Genomic DNA, 16727 nt, shown 5'->3' on the forward strand with positions numbered 1-16727 from the left:
AAGCTGAGGTTATTGCTTGCTGAGGACAGGTAAGGCTGCTCAGTCGATTGAAATGAAGGCAGCAGCTTTCTCTGTGGAAATGCTCCTCTTAGAAATGGGAAACGGCAGCAGTGGGTATTTTGGAACAAAATGGTGGTTACGCTCACATTTCTCTCTGAGCGTGCCAGGGCAGTTGTCCTGGCTCTCTGTGTGGTCTCTCAGCAAGTCTTACCTGGTATGTGGCGGACCATCCGAGGATGGGGGATGTTCCTGGAGTGATGGTAGTAGGTTTCGCCTGAGCAGCTAAGCTGCGAGTCACGCCAGTTGTTCTTCCCCATGTCGTGGCTCAAGTGAGGTTCACACGTTGACTCAGAATCGGTCTTTGTTGTGTGAACTTGCTGGCCCTCGTGTGCAGCGTCTTTGTTCAGGGCAGGCTGGCTCTTCCGCCGGTGGGCTGAGGCCAAACGCTGGGGGTGAAGTGGAGAACAAGTGAGAACAGCAAAGGAGACGTCCAGGCCTTCTTGGTTTCTGCCTTTCCTAAGGGTTGTGCGCGCAGGGAGGCAGCCTCCTCTTTATATCTCTTTATAGTTACTATCTGTTGTAGAGTTTGGGTTGCGAGGTTGAATAACAGACTAGTAGCTGTTATTACCGTTATCCTGTGGGGTTTGTATCCCTTTCCGGTAGTAGCAGTCCCTAATGTTCCCAGTCATCTTTGCCTCTGGCACTTGCCTGGCACACTCGGTACTGTAATGTCTAAGACTGGGAACATCCCAAGACGTTTTTTTTAAGGCACCTGGCAAATGTCACATGGGGTGTGAGCTAATGTGTTCTATTGTGATCTAGTCACGAGGTCATCAAACACTTGCCGTGGCAACCGCATTCCACAGTATAGTGGTGGGTCACAGCTTGGAGGTGGGGGTGGGAGGGGTGGTCCGTGAGCAGGGGAAACCCCCTGGGAGAAATAAAATCCTGTTTCTCTAACTCTTATTTATATCCAAGCTCAGCTGTGGGTCAATCTGTGGTAGCAGCAATTCGAAGTGAAGGTGCAGAGGGCACCTTCCCCACTGAAATTCAAAAGTTAATTTGGGATAATGCAACTACATTTGAAAAAGAATTCAATCTGTGTGGTATCTAGTCAATTTTACTTAACATTTCTGATTAAATTATTAAATTGTTCTTATCTCGACCCTCGACTTTGAACATTCCTTTCCAATTCTCCTCCCCACCCCTCTGGGTGGTGGGCAGTCAACAAGCAGCTGTGTGGTGCTTGGTTGCCGGCTGGGATTAAACCCCAACATTTTGGTACATCATAAAACAAAAACCCCAGCTTCAGCCACCCAAACCACACAAATGAGCACATCACAAATAGCTCTGCTCGACTATCTACTTACTGTGGACCTGTAAGCGTGTAAATGACCAGTATCCTAGTTATGGCACAGAGGCAAGAGGTGAGCATGCCACCACTCTGTGAGGGTAAGAGGAACTGACTGTCATCTTGGGGTGGAGGGTGGTGATGTGCTCCCCCTGTCGCCAGTCGTGTCCCGTCCCCCCCCCCCCCCCCCCGCATTCTAACCTGTGTTGCATCACAATGCTCAAGTGATGACCACCAGTGGTGGCGGTGACGGGCGGCTCTGGTCCTGGCTCACAGTGCGTTCCGGGAGACAGATAAGAGCCCGACAGCCAAGGGCTAGTTTGAACAACGTGCCCACCTGGCAGTGCTGGCCACGGTCTGACTCAGGCCAAGCCTGGAAGAGGCTGACTTCTGTAGGCGGTGTGCAGATGTGACTGTGAGGTAATTCTCTGACTCCGTTAATCTTGGACGGCCCAGGGCCCGTTGAGCTCTGCCGTGCAGCACCAGCTGGCACAGCTCTCGCCTTGAGTAGGGATGCCTCTCTAGGCTATATGCAGCATTTTATCTCTGTTTTGCTTGTTTCTGAAGGGAAAACCTTCATTTGGGAACGCTGAGCACCGTAGGAAAAGAGCTGAGGCTTGAAATCCACAGCAAAGGCACGTAGTGCTGACCTGCACCCAGTTCCTCGCAGCAGGATGTTGTGCCAGGAGAGGGCAAGAACGTGGGCAGCAACGGGGCCTGCGCCTGTGGGTGTTGATGGAGCCAGCGGCTCGGGCGATCACAAGTCGAGCAGGGTGTTGCACGTGGTAAGAGAGGCGCATCCTCTCGCAGCACGTCTTGCTGACCTACTGAATTGTGTTTTCCCATCAGCACGATCGGCACATTGTCCTTGTTTCACTGTTCACTGAAAGCCATTCCCACAGGTTACCGAGGAGCTGGACTGTAAAGCCAAGGAATCGGGAGCAGGTACAGCCACAGGCAGACAGAGTATGGTTCTTAAGTAGCTTGCACAATGGCATAATTTACTGTCTCCGCTGGGCTCTTGTGAGCGTCAGCAAAGGGATTCAGCAAAGCCTTCAGATTCTCACTGTGTCCCTGCCGCTGAGACTTCAAGAGCCACTGTCCCCTGTTCTCTTTGCAGCTGCAGTGCCACTGGGAGCAGTGGGTTTGGAGGGCAGGCTCCCAGGGAGGTGGGAAGAGGGGAGAGCTTCCAGCCAGGGCTCCGCCGTGGGTGGGAGGCGACAAGGGTGGGGAAGAGTGTGACAAGGGAATCGGGGAGGCAGAAGCCCTGCAAAGAGCCAGGTTTCTGCAGGTGGGTGGTTTGTTTTCATTCTAGCGCTTTGGCTGATTAAGGGCGGGACTCTGAGCTGAGAGGCTTGGCTAAAAGGCCAGAGCAGTGCACCTGCAGGAGCACATCACAAGACTGGCTCCCAGTGTGCTGGGAGGGCTTGGGGTATCGGCAACCTGACTGCTTTGCAGCTGAGCGTCTCCTTGGTGCGCGAAGTCAGTGGTGGCAAGATTCAAAATGGGCATGTCTGTAGGAGAAGGCCTCAAGGGCAAGAGTCCAAGTACTGATAGCCTGATGAATAGAGACTCGTTAGAAGTTGTAGGGCACAAGCCCTGGGAACAAAGGAACAAGCTAACTGCAGACCCCTGAGCCGTTACAGTTGAGGAGGCAACCAGACGGACAGAGAAACGAGTAGCCAGATAAGGGAACGGAGAGCGCCGATCTGTAACTTTGTTAATCAAGAAAGCCGCCCATAAGGAAACCCCCTAATTTTGGAATAGAAATTGTTGCTATGTCAAGGTAAACTAGTAAGTTCCTATTGTTTTAACGGTGTGCCTTAAATATCAACCAATCAGTGTTTTTTACGCTTAAGATTTAAGCAATCAGTGTGTAATATGTAGAAGGTAGAAACGTATATAATTGTAAGACAATCACTAATAAACCGACAAGTTGCTTGCATCAAGCTGCGTCCCGTCTCTTCATTCGCCGCACATGTCGGTCTTTTCACTCCCTTTTTTTGAGGCTCTGCAAATGAGAACAGAGCGCTACGGTGAGCTACTAAAGAAAGAAGACCTACATCTGTCTGTCTTCAGATTCCCCAGATGTTCTCAGTGAGCTGGGTGAGAAGAAAGCCTATGGGACTGGAGGACTGCTGGGTCACAATCACCACAAGGTAAACTGTGGGGTCTGTTTCCTTACAGGGCCTTTTTTTTTCCTTTCTTTTTTTTTTTTTCTATTTGTCCCTCCTTGCACCTTATTTGATGTTACTCTGTTGATGTGGTTTTGACTTGATCTAGTCGTTATGGTATGGAGTGTTGGCACAGCTGGAAAGGGTCTTTTTTGCTCAACTTGGACACAGGATTTGCCAGGTCTAAAGAAGCAAACAACATTTGTTTATCCTTTGCTCTTCCTCTGAAAAACTACCCGGTTCCTGTGATGTGCGTAACTTTGTACTTAAGCAGAAACTTGCCTTTAAAAGAGGCTGTGGCTGATGCTTCCTAGTTCCGTGGCTGCATGCCCAGATTTTATTTATGGTCCTTTTGGCTGTATGTCACAGTGTGCCATATATGCAAAGTAACACAGCACTTTATTTGGCGAGCTTTCATTTTGCGTGAGCTTGTCTTCCCTTGCCCTTCTCAAACATTTTCAGATCACGGCTGAAAGGCTCTTAACGCGGAGACACTTCGTAAGGCAAGGATTATACTAGAGCAGTGTTTTGCTTAAGGTTTCTGGGCAGGAAAGAAACACAACCCCCCCACCACCAAAAGCAGAGGTGCCTTTACTAGCTGTCCCAAAGGCTGTTGTATATGGTAACCCTGATAGCTTACAAGCTGAGCCTAAAAGACAGCTTTCAGGGCAGTAAGGCATGAGTAAGGTGGAGAGAATCAAGCTGCCTCTCCAGTCTCCTGTTCTAAATTTTGTGTAGGTGAGGAGAAGGACATTTGCACCGAGGTTTTTGTGTTTTGCTGTGAGTACATCCACCGTGCTGCTTAGTGTAACTGCACCATTGCTCGCCCTTTCTCTTTTGATTTGGTAACTCTGGCCTCGGTGCAGCAGTGGAAGCAAGCTGAGGACGGTACGGGGCTCAGCAGAGGAGACTGCAGGGCCTGCCCTGTCCCTGGGGAGCTTCTTGTGACAGGTGTGAATTTGGGAAGTCCTGTAGAAGGAGAAAGTCCCTCCGAGCGGCCTTGTCAGGCTTTGAAGCGCCTTAATGAAACCGGCCGTCTGGTGGTGGGAGACTGGCGGCGTCAGTAACAGGGCAACTTGCTTGTTGCTTTTTGCTTATTTACTTAGCATCCTCCTCTCTTGGGATTGACTCTCCATGCATTTCCACGGGCAGTTCGGTGCCTGCATTGCCATGTTAAAAAGGCATGAGGGAGACGGGTATGTGTGAAATACTTGATGCCAGGAAACTGACACGGTGTAAGAGGAGACTTTTCTTTTTTCCTTGACTCGACCTGGAACTATCAAGCTTGGATGATCTGAGATCCATGTAAAACACTGTGTTGCAAAGCACAGCTGCAGGTGTAGCTGGGAGAGTGTGTTTCCTTCTGTTCAGGTTTGTATGCCAAGGCTAATGCTTTGTAACGTACGCTACAAGACGGTGTTGCTTCATTCCAGCCTGCAGTGGAGGCTGCCGGCTGTTCCCACTGCCGCCTTGTGTCCTTGCACAAGACTTGCTGCTGCTATCGCAGCCCATCCAAGGAGCCTCTGTTCTCCTGTGGAAGCCACTGTGTTTCCATCAGTTCCGTTTTCACTATGCAGATAAAGGAAGTTCCAAGGCAAGGGAGAGGAAACGTGCTCCTTACACTCCTCTTGTCTCTTCAGCCGGCATTTTTGCCACAGGTGCTTTCTGCAGTAACAGCGATAGTGATACAGTCCTTGGAGAGCTCATGCTTTCACAGTACATTTCAGGTGAATAGCCTGCTTAGTGAAATGGCCATCTCTTCAGTATCAGCGTCCCAGGGAGCAGCTGGCTGTCCCGTCAGCCTGGGTGCAGGAAGCCTCTAGTAAATGTGACAGTTTTCTGTAACTTGGCTCTCGGCGAGTATGAGATCCATGCTGCTCCCCCGTTTCTGAATGCCTGCCTAATTCTCTGTCAGGCTTTTTTTCCCTCCAGGGCTCCTTTGAACCTTTCTCGTATGCTGTCGCTCGGCACTGAGGCTGCTTGTGCTGCGGGCGTTCTTTGAAGTCAGCATTCTCCGGTGGTGTCAGCACTATTCCTGTAGCCCCAAGCCAGACGAGCCACCCCTCTGTCCCACATTTGTCATCCAGGTCTGGCTTACTCGCCAGCCAGAGGGCCTCCTGCAGCCTTGCCTGCTGCTGCCGAGCCACAGTCTGTGTTGAGTGGGTTTTTGGATAGCCTGGGGTTGTTCTAGGCAAGAATCTGCCAGTGAGGTTTGTATGTAATGCTGTCTGGGGTTATTGTCACTTAGGGAAAGTTTTAGGAGCTGAAACAGGAGGAGGAGGAGGAGGAGGAGGAGATGGCTGTTAGAGTCAGCATCCTAGAAACGGCAAGAAGGGGTCATGGAGTTGGAGACTCCATGGAGGATTTTTGCCACAAGCGCAGGTGGAAAAGTAAGAGGAAGACAATGACGGCAGGTTTCAGGAAGACTTTGGGCTGCGCTTATGTTAGGGAGGGGACCAAGTCCTTGTCAAGGTGCATCCACAGCAATATTCCTGTCAAACGAATGTGGGAAAGCATTAGTGCCTGTATAAAGGGCAGTGGTGAGAGCTGCAGTAGTGGGGGGCCGTTCCTCTCTGTCCCCGAGGGCAATTAATTCAAAGTGGAGCCGCTGCAGGAAAGCGCTGCGGTAGTAACTGGGGGCTCACAGTGTGTTTGGCTTTAGGCTGCGGCTGTAGCAGACTTGCCGTGTGCGCTTCTGCTTGTGCTTCACCAGATTTAGCCTGAAGATGCTGCAAGCGAATGCATGAGAAGCTCTGTAAGGATGGATGTGGGAGGTGGTGCTATCAGCAGTTCCTTCACCTCCTTGTTGAAGAGCTGGTGGTCTTTCTTGATGTTGCAGTGTTTGAGATCATCCTGGCGTACCTGGAGAAGAAAGACTGGAAGGACGCCTTCTTCAGTGTCTTGCCACAGCGGAAAGGGGCTGTTGCATTGGGAGAGGCCGATGATTCGTCCAAGCGTGCTCTGTCTGGAAAAGAAGATGAAGACGATGACTCGGACAGCGACTAGGCTTCACAATGAGACGATGGGAAAGATGGGGCACGTAGTCCATGGGAGGAAGTTTGGACGTGAAGTGGTTCCGCTCCAAAGACCATCTGCTGCCCTTGTGACACCGGATTGTCCCAATGCTCGATAGTTCCGTAGCTGGCCCAGAGCTGTTCCTGGACATGAAGGGCAAAGATAAATGTGGTTTTTTTACCCTGAAGCTTCCGTATTAATAGCTTATTTTTGTAAAAAATAAAGTAATGGCAAATGTAGAATTTATTTTGTTTCCCAAGGAAGCGATTGCATTCCTTTTTTTTTTTTTTACAATTCTTTTAAATGTGACTTTTTCTACATACCAAGTTGGGCACGTTACCCAAGAGCATTAGTAGATGCTATTTGAATGGATGCCGCCTTCTCTGTTTCTGCCCTAAGTTTTCTTGAAAGCGGTGAATGGTGACCTCACAACCTGTTCCGCTAGTGCCGTTGCCAAGTGTGCATGAACACTCGGCACAAACAAGCAGAAATTCTAATTTTCCTGAGCTCCTCAACAGACAATCACCAGCAACCAAACTGCCTTCATCAGCTGAGCCACGCTGACTTGTATACCATGCGCAGATAGCTGGGGTCGGTAGATGAGCTACGAGCGTGGGGTTACGCCAATGCTTTAGACTTCAGCTTGAGCAGGATGGACGTCTGCGCAAGCGCGAATCACGTGCCTTGGTTGGCACATGGTGCGCATGGAGTTGAGGCGTCACGATCGCTTTTGGTTACTTCTCGGTCCTCCTAGCAAAATTGATCACGGAGCCTCAGAACAGTACCAGGAGACAGGAGCTCTCTCTTTCAAGTCACTTACTGAGTTTCAGTAGGTCTGATTTATGACATGATCCTGCGTGCATTGTTTTCTCTGTCAAATATTTTTCCTTTACAAAAAGAGGCATAGTCTCAGTTTTGGCTGGATGTTCTGGTTCCACTCATTTCTAACTGACTGAAGTGCTCTTGCAAAGGACGGAAACGGAGACCGTGGAAGCGTGGCTTCGCTTCAGGCTTGTGAGCCTGCCCCATCCCTTTCTCCTGTAGGGACTAGCCAGGTAACTGCAGCTTCTGAGCAAGTACAGCTTCCGCGCGGGTCAGCTGAAGAGCGTAAGAAGACGTCATCGTAACTGTTGTTCTGAGCTGAGCTGGAATCAGGGGGCTGACCCAGGCATGGCTTGGCTTGTATCCATTTTCATTCCTCCCTCTGTTGTTACTGCTTTCAAACGGAGAGTAGAAGTGGGATCCCCACAGGCCTGTAAAGGGTTGGCAACCAACAGGTTGTGGCTTTCTACAGTCGGTGCGTTTCTGTCTGTTCTTTTTGAATAGCCGTAGAAAAGCCTGTTCTGTTAGAAGGGTGGCTAGTGGCTCAAGTAATGTGGGCTTTTTTGTTAGGCTTTACAGAAATGTGATTGCTTTTGTTCCCGAAACGAGATCAGCTTTTTCATGAGAGCATTGCTGCTCTTATTTCTGTAACAAGAAGTGCAGCGTGAGCATGCCCACCGTCTATTACACTGATTCTCTGATGTAAACGTGCCAAGCAATGCAATTACAAGGAGCTACATCGTTACAGCTGAGGTTCTGCGCGTTAATGCACATAGCACCTATTAAACCTGATCTAAGGCTCTTCAGCCTCTCTAAGGTTTCCTTAAGATGGTTTCGTACACGTGCCTCATCTCCTCAGGCTTGAGAGTGCACGAGCAGGTGGCACAGACAAACTGGGGACTTTGGAGACTTTCTGAGTGGGTCCGAAAGCCTCTTACGGCATTACGCAGCCTGTCCTGCATCGTTGCCAGTGAAATGAGGCCAACGCACCCGCGCCGTGCGCATGCACGTATTTTCAGATCAAGCTGTTGCAAATCTGAAGCTTACCTGCCTGTGGAGAAAGAGAAGGAAAAGGTGCTCTGCGGTATGTTGCTCTTGGCACCGGGAGCCTTCCAGCTCGGCAGCATCACAGCAGCTTGGGGACCGGCTGTGCGGCCTCTTTGTACACATTGCTTGTCTCAGTCGCCCGCTCTTCCTGTCCTCTCGCTGGCGCCTTAGCCAGGAGTTGGGGCATTGCTGCTGTTTCCCTTTGCTCTCTCTTTGTGCTAAGCTCGTCAGGTGATACTAGGCTGAAGTTCATGCCTGTGGTCATGCGTCGTCTCTCCCGGATGCTGTCCTCGGGATGTGTTAACTGGCGAGATAGAACAGCAAGCGAGAGTAGACTGGGGTTTCGATGGGCTCAGCCCTCTGGCTGCTGCTGCCGTTCTCAGCCTTTCAGCGTCCTACACTTCTGCAGCCACCTAGAAGAGGCTGTTCTTGGCGGGCCTGGACTCACACCGATGTGCGCACTGACCCTTTTCTAAATGCTTCAGGTGCCTGGCTGTTCATCAGTGTATTCACCAGCTGTAGACACGATCCTAAGAGAGTAAAGCGGTGATTTGCTTTCAGGCAGCCGGTTGCGGCTATGTGAAGCGACGTGTTCAAGAAGCCCCAAAGGGCCCATTCTTGCAGTGAGTCCAGTGTGAAGTCACTGTTGAAAACAGCCAAATTAGTTGCAGCACATGAAAATTGCCCCAGCGTCAGGTCAAATGCGAGACGCTGAAACCTTTGGCTTTGGACGTTTGTGAGAGGTTCTGAGAGAACAGCTTGTAAAAGCAAGCGTGCTTGTGCGATTTGTGACCCCTCCAGCACTTGCCATGGTGCTGCAACTCCTCCTGAGAGAGCAGGGAGGCAGTCCTCCTGTCTCACCAGCGTCTTTTTGCAGCATGAAAGCGGAGGCTGGTAGGCTGGCCATGGACCGACACGCCTGGGAAAAAGCATGCTGAGCGGTCTTGGCCTTGTGCTGTATTTTGCTTGGGTCCTGATATACGTGCCGCCACGTACTTCACATGCTGTGTCCTGTGTCTTTGTTTAATGCCCGAGTGCCTGTGGCTGCCTCTGTGAAGAAGGTCGCGGACTCGCCAGGTAGTACGTCCTACCTCTGCAGCAGTGGTCAGCTGGTTGAGAAGTCAGGGGGGCCAGCAATGCGTATTGGGGGACATTTGAGTGATTCAGTATTTTTAATCTCATCTTACTTTGTTGCAGGGAACACCTGTTAGATATTTTTTCTTGTCTTCTCATGTAGAAGGAGAGTGGGTGTGGGCTGGGGAAGTCGGTTACCCTGGTGTGAATTGTAGAATCCAGGTGTGCGACATGACTGACTTTCTTGCGAGGACACTGTTAGTGCATTTCTTCTGGCTTCCTGTCGTTCTCAGATAGAATTGAAGTGTTCCTTTACTTAACTACAGCGAGTAAGTTACAGAGCTGGTAATAGTCAGTGTTATTCTAATGCATTTTATTCTACTTCTTGACTGCTTCATGACATTGTTTGGAACGGCTGCACAGGTAGCTGAGTTTAGCGCTCTGTGTTTGTTTTTGTTTTTCAGGAGGCTCTGAAAACTTGGCCATATTCAGTCATCACGATCCAGTGGATAACTCCTGCTTACTTCTGCGTTTGCTGTGCACTCCAAAGAGTTCACGTATTTCTCGAGTGGGCCAGCTCTGCAGTGATAAGATTACGTCTGGGGAGAAGGATAGAAAGGAGTACTTGCAGAAGAAGCTTAGTTTGCAAGCTGAGGACTTCACGGAGCATTTAGCAATAGTTGACATGGATGTGTGACTGTTGAAGTCAGGGTACTACCCGAACCTTCTCAGTAACAGCAGACACATCCTAAAGACTAGAGACTCCCAGCTTTTTGGGGTAGGGACAAGCAATAGTTCAGAAGCTGGGACATCTAATTTTATCAGAGGACACAGAAACGTCGCTGCCTCACAGAGCAGTCTTGAGAGTTACTCTGCCGCTGCTGCACCCTGACGTGATTGTAAGAATCTGCTTCAGCTTCTCGTGCTAGTGAATCCAGGCCTCTAATAAGGCAGGCAGGTGGGATCAAGGATAACGTAACACAAACAGCTTTAATGCTTATCTTGAGTCACACGTTGAACATAACCTTGTTCTTCTCTTTATTACTAGGATGGGTGAAGTGCCCTTGAGAGAGCTTTGTTGTCAGACGTCTAGCAAATACAGTCACGGGTGCTTTGGAAAGGGAAATGGGTGAGAAGGTGCAATTGATTGTAACTATCCTTGCAAACTATTGCCCTTCTGGCTCTTACCACGTTTGTTCCATGACCTGTCAGCTTCAAAGTTCATGGAGGGAATGCAACCGTGCTGTTGAAAGACTACATTAATGTGGTTGCTTTAGTTTTGGTTCTGTTCAGTAGTGATCCTGTGAGGCCTCTGCGATGTAATTAAGGTTTTCAGGCTCAGCTGCTGCAGCATGGTGCTGAGGGACAGCTGGTAGGAAACACTCAGGACAGAGATTTGAATGGGACTAAGACAGTCATGAGTACAGCCCAAAAGCATGTGGTCAAGTTCAAGTGTGGCCCGTTCAACAAGTCATTACCACAGCCCTGTCAGTGTGTGGTCACTTAACCCTGCTGTCTGGTTTCCAGCTGACTTTGTAGTGTTTACACCTAAGACACCAGGGAAGTTGCAAAGCACTGCCAGCTCCTGTCCTGCTAGAAGCTCCGTCCCCATTTACTGCAGACGGCAGACTCCTAGTCTTGTGCAGCTGTACAGAAATTACATATCTCGGAAAATGTTCCCCATTTACATGGCTTTGTGCGAATGAGTTTCTGCCTCTGTGGTCTGAGTTGGCAGGCAGACCTGAGTAATGCCCACTCTGTGTGACTGGCCTTTGGCCAGCCATTCATAAAAACTCTGTTTCCTGAATGTGCGGCCACACGTTCCTTCAGCCTTACCAGCCTGCTCCGCTGGGGGCTCTAGCACAGCTGGGCACGTGCAGCAGTGAGTGAGCAGCACGAGAAAGCCGAGCTGAGGTAGGCCACCGGGTCTTGGCATACTCCTCTCCTGCAGCGGGAGATGGGAATGGAGGTGGTAGTTGTGACTATAGTAGGCATGATTTGAAGGCAGGGGCCCTTGGAAAGAGAACACTGAGCTCTGCGCTGAGCTAAGCTCCTCTTTCTTTAACGCTGTGCTGCCAGGGTTTCTCTCCTTCCCCGCAAACGGCCAGATGCCTTGAGTGAGCTTGTCTGCACCGAATCATCTGAGTCTGGAAAACAGATGGGAGTAGGGTTGACTTGTCACCTTGCCTTGTTTTTGTGAGATTTAATTGGCAGAGGTATCTTTTAGATGGGTAAGCCCCAATTCTTTCGCTTTCACAGTCCACTCACAGGGCCTGAAAAAGGGCCAGATGCATTTCTGTCCTTGTTGGCTGTATTTCAACGGCTCGAGGTTTGCACGGTGCATTGGAAGGCTGGTTTTGGTCTCATCCTGTCTCGCCCGTGTCTCCCCCCTCCGCATTGGATGCTACAGTGTGTGCTGCTTCTCTGCCAGTCGTGAGAGCTGTGAAAGCAAATTCCAGCTTGCTGTGAGGCAGACGACTGCAGTCATTGTGCAGGCCACATGTGGCAAGTCCAGGGTCTTTCTTTTTCTTTTTTTTTTTTTTCTTTTCTTCCCCAGTGCCTAGGGCTTGGTGTGCATCTCTGCAGACAGGGTGTGCGTGCCCCTCTTCCTACCGCAGTATGTCTGTGACTGCAGAGCCAAGCCTACACACAAGAGCTCTTTGTGCAGGCCTGGCTGAGTCACGCAAACAGATGACCCTGATGCCAAAAGGCGTTGCCTCTGTCCCTCTTTTCATTTAGCTCGCGTCTCATGTACCTGTGCAGCATGGTTGGGTTGAATGACTTGAGGACAAAATACAATGAACATCAAATTGTTTTATTAGGAAGTCTGAACGCCTGTCTTTATAATCTAAGTGCTCAGGTCACATATTTCTGTATGTGAAGGTGGCTGGGAGATGCTTCAGCGGCTGTGAATAGGGGAGGCCTCCGCTGGAAAAGGGATATCCGTGGTTTGGGGGCGGCCGTGGTACAGGTGAGATTTCTGGTAGAGTGTGAGGGCAGGACGGCCTCTTGTTTCCACCACACTTTCTCAGCTGTAGCTCTTCCCTGGGAAGAGCGTGTCTGCTTGCGCTGGACCTCTCTTTCTCAGCGTTGCGGACAAAAGATGTTCTTTCTCCCTTTCTGGAAAACATTTTGGAAAAGCAAGCTGTATATTACGAGGCTAGGCTTAGGATGCTGTTAGGCTCGTTTGGCTTTGTTCGGTACGCAGCTGAGAGTATAGAAGCACATCTGCTCTTTGGCAAAGAAGCCTCACTGGGCACCGCTGTCGAAAAGCAGAGGTGCTTGCTTTGGAGGTTTCCTCTTCCTCCTTCTAGTTCTTAGGTAAGATTCCTCTTCACCCTCTCCTCCAGCTGAGTTCCAAGCAATAGTAAATGCTGGCAGCGTCAGAGCTGGCATGAGTGGCTTTGTTAAAGTGATCACGTACGCTGGGACTGGCTTGTGTTGCCTCCGTGTGCTTCAGAAGGGGCACAAAGAGGTGACGGTGGCGTTCCTTGGCAGCGCCAGTATGTTTGGCTTGCCCTGACTGGGTAGAGGGTGCAAGAGTGGGCTTTGGTAGCTGGAAAGGTCTGAGGAGGCCTGACGTAGCCTGCAGAGAGTGAGGGCGAGATGTTAGATGAGGGCGGATGCCAGAGTTTGTTGGCAGAGGGAGTTTCAGCTTGCGTGTGACTTACAGGAGCAGACCTCAGAATGTCACAGGCTCACGGAACGGCTGGGGTTGGAAGGGACCTGTGCAGGCCATGTCGTGCAACCCCCTGCTAAAGCCGGTTTGCCTCGAGCGGGTTGCACAGGGTCGCGTCCAGGTGGGGTTTGAGTATCTCCAGGGAAGGAGGCTGCACAGCCTCTCTGGGCAGCCTGTGCCAGGGCTCCGACAGCCTCCAAGTGAAGGTGTTTTCCCTCACACTCGGATGGAATTTCCTGTGTTTCAGTTGGCGCCCGTCGCCCCTTGTCCTGACGCTGGGCACCACTGAAAAGAGCCTGGCCCCATCCTCTTGACACTTGCCCTAAAGATATTTATGTGCACTGAGGAGATGCCCTCTCACTCTTCCCCAGGCTACACAGGCCCAGCTCTGTCAGCCTGTCCTCGTAAGGGAGATAGTCCAGTGCCCTGATGGTCTTTGTAGGTATAAACCGTGCACCGCAATGTAAAAGGAGGTTGCTCTCCAAGGGGTTTCCAGTGCTGCTAAAACTTGGTACTTGTATCAAACTTGTATCAAATGTGATACACGTGTAACTACACTTGTATCAAATTGCCTGGCGTGGCTTGTACTTAGGAGCATTTTTGTCGAAGGCTGGCCATGATCAACTGCAATCACAAAGTTACCTTTTTCACAGGAGGAGAACCCAAAAATTTCTGGTTGTGGGGTTTAGCTTATCCCTCATTGTGGCAACCTCCCTGCAGGTTTTACGTGGCCGGTGTCATTTCCCCGTCTAGGCTTCTCCGATGTGGAGGGAGAGGCTTCAGCAGAGTCGGGCTGTTGATGTTCTCTGCTGCACCTTCCTCAGATTTCAGCACGTCTTTCTCAGTCAGTTCTCAATCCACCAGGCTGAACACAAAGTCTTTCTCTGAAACGTGAAGGTAGCAGAAATTTTGTTCAAATTCCCACTTGCTGCTGATCTGGATGTTTGGGGGTGAATTCAGGAGTTCCCTTACCACGTTTTCAAAGGGCTTAAAGACACGAGAGAGACATTTTGTTTGCTTTCTGCCCGCCCCCAGCCGCCCAGAGCCCCAGTGGGAGAGCGCGTTTTTCCGCCCCGCACCAAACCGGAGAGCGCTGAGGTGTGAGTGACTGCTTTCTGTCTGCTGTCACCTGACTGCTCAGCGCAGCCACAGCTGGGCCCAGCGCACTTTGCTGGTCCCAATTCCTTCCACCTCGGCAATGCCACTCAGCTCAGGTCGATGAGAATTTCAGGGTTTGATGTGAATGTACAAGAGCGCGTGCTTCTCAGAAAGGGATGCAGGTGTGTATCTTTGTTACCTTGTTTACTTGCCCTTGCAAACCATTCTTGGATCTTGGTAAGGGAGTCTGTCTCCAAAAGTTGGCTGATTTTATCCAGCACCTAGAAGACGTACGGGATAGTGACCATGAAAGAAGAGAAGCTGATTCGTGACAGTTTTTGCATGTGTTTCCATTTAGCCCTAGCTGTGTGAGTGTGGGCTTTATGGCCTAGCCCAAGGTGTCCCATCAGGTTTGCCACAGTGTGAGCAAAGGACGCCAGCCTGCAAAAGGTGATGTTGCATGAGCGCCGTGTACGCGGCACTTCAGAGACACCGCAAGGAAACGCTAAGAGTGTTTACTACGTGGAAAGCCCCTTGCATGTGTCATGCCAGATTGACAGGCTGCTTTTTAGAGAACAAGTTTCAGCTGTGTCGTTCCACCAGTGATTGCCCATAGCAACTTCCAGGTAGGGGAGAGCAACTAAGGAGTAAATGCTAAATATGAAAGCCAGTAGTCTCCCCACGGGGGTGGTGGCGGTGGGAAATCTGGCCATTGAAGTCCCACACCATCCTCAAGAGAACTAGGAACGCATACCGTGATAGGAATCCATGTACGGTAGCCCTCGTGTCTTTACCTTTTTTTCCTGATCTGTGTCACCGAGGTCAGAACTCCCCTGGACGCGAGCACGGTCGCGCGAGCTGACGGATGGGGAGGAATGCTGGGTGAGAGGCGTGTCCTGGAGTCCCACTCCGTGTGCAGGTTGTGCAGAGGCTTGGAATCGTTTCTGCAGAAGCTTTCCAAAAGAGAAAGCAACGTGTAAAGGAGTGGCTTGACTCCATTTCTGCAGCGCTTAAAGGCAGTGTGAAACGTAGGGCTAACACTAGTCCCCAGCAAGGGAGTGCAGCAGAAAACACATCTGAAACTGTCGCTCGCTTGGACAGGAACACCTGTAGGTTAACTGCATTAGGTTAACTGTTACAGCTTCTACTACACATTGCCGAGATTGCAGTACATATCTACGGCAAATGCGTAACGCTGGAGGAGAATGAGAGTGATGCCGGGTAACTACTGGTGGAAGTCAGGTGAGGAAGCCATTAAGCCTGCAGCTTGGGGCTAAAGAGTTATGGCAGCAGGAATCCTTTACTGGAATTTATGAGCACAGCTGCAAAGTTGGATCTGAACCTCAGTGTGTTGCTTCTAGAGAACGGTGTCAGCCCAAGTAGAACTGCTGGCAGTAAGTAATCTAAAGAAGCTTTGTGTGTGAGGGGAGGAGGCTTTCTCCTGGGCTTGCTTGTTGTATAGCATGATGTTTTCTCCCCGGCACTACCAAAGCAGAGTAGCGTTAAATATCTGAACACGATACAGTTATGGTTTAGCTGTCGTACTGCGTGACACCATTTCCCTTCCAAGCTCTCATGTTCTACACGTGGGATGCTGACATCCCTCTTTTTGGTTTTGCGCTGTCCTCCTTAGCAATCGGAGACCATCAATTCAGGTTACAGTGTTGAGAAGTGAGGGAGAGTGTGCTGCAATAAAGAGCCAAGTCTTTTCCTTCCCATTACCTTTCCAGGCACAGTAGAGTTCTTCCCAAGCCTTTCGGGAACATCGGCACGTCCTTCTGGGTGTCCTCTTGGCAGGCTGCTGCTTACAGCACAGACCAGAGTGTTGTTTAATCCTGTGCAAGAAACCAAAGGATACAGTCTTTCCTACAATAAACACGTGCAGTTAACTTGGCAGGTGATCTCCAAGGAGAGTCTGTGCTGGAAGGATGGAAAAGGGAGGTATCGGACCTGAAGTTTGTAGGCCCTGATACAGGGCTGATGGAACGGTGTGTAAACCCTGGGTAAACCTGGCATACTTGGGTAGGTGGCAGAGGGCCGTAAAGCAGCCTGTTAGGGAGGACGGTGTGACCAGCCGCTACCTCAAGAGTAATGGTGCTCCAGGTACGACCTGGAGAGTGGGCAGGTGGGGTGAAGCCCACTCCCTGAGCGGTGCCAATCAGGAGAAAAGTGTCGTTTGTCCGTGTGTCTTCAGAAGAGGCTTGTGGTTTTCAATGAGAGCCGCGGCATTTAATGAAGGATTGGAACCCTCCTTTCTTAGCCAGGCTCAAAGGGATTTCTTAACGAGCCGCTGTTTTTCTGGTGGAATACCAGTCCAACTGGGTTTCACATGGCAAAGCAGCAGTGCTGCGAAGTAGCTGGTGGAGGATTTTCAGCACCTTGATTCTGTTCACATACTAAGCCGAAAGTAGTGACAGCCGAAACAGTTACTTCTTGTCTTGGTGCAAGAGTAGTAGTTGCACCTTGT

The 16727-nt window shown here is 50.4% G+C and overlaps 1 long non-coding RNA gene across 1 annotated transcript; it reads right to left on the minus strand.

The window, feature by feature from the left end:
- Nucleotides 1-13487: 13487 nt before the first annotated feature.
- Nucleotides 13488-15201, minus strand: LOC129735275 (uncharacterized). The gene is made up of 3 exons (XR_008730697.1): nucleotides 15055-15201; nucleotides 14460-14541; nucleotides 13488-14046 (listed from the first exon to the last, which is right to left on the minus strand). It is a non-coding gene; the product is annotated as an uncharacterized LOC129735275 (long non-coding RNA).
- Between the last annotated feature and the right edge of the window lie 1526 nt (nucleotides 15202-16727).

Source organism: Falco cherrug, chromosome 1 (genome assembly GCF_023634085.1).
Source record: "Falco cherrug isolate bFalChe1 chromosome 1, bFalChe1.pri, whole genome shotgun sequence".
NCBI lineage: Eukaryota > Metazoa > Chordata > Aves > Falconiformes > Falconidae > Falco > Falco cherrug.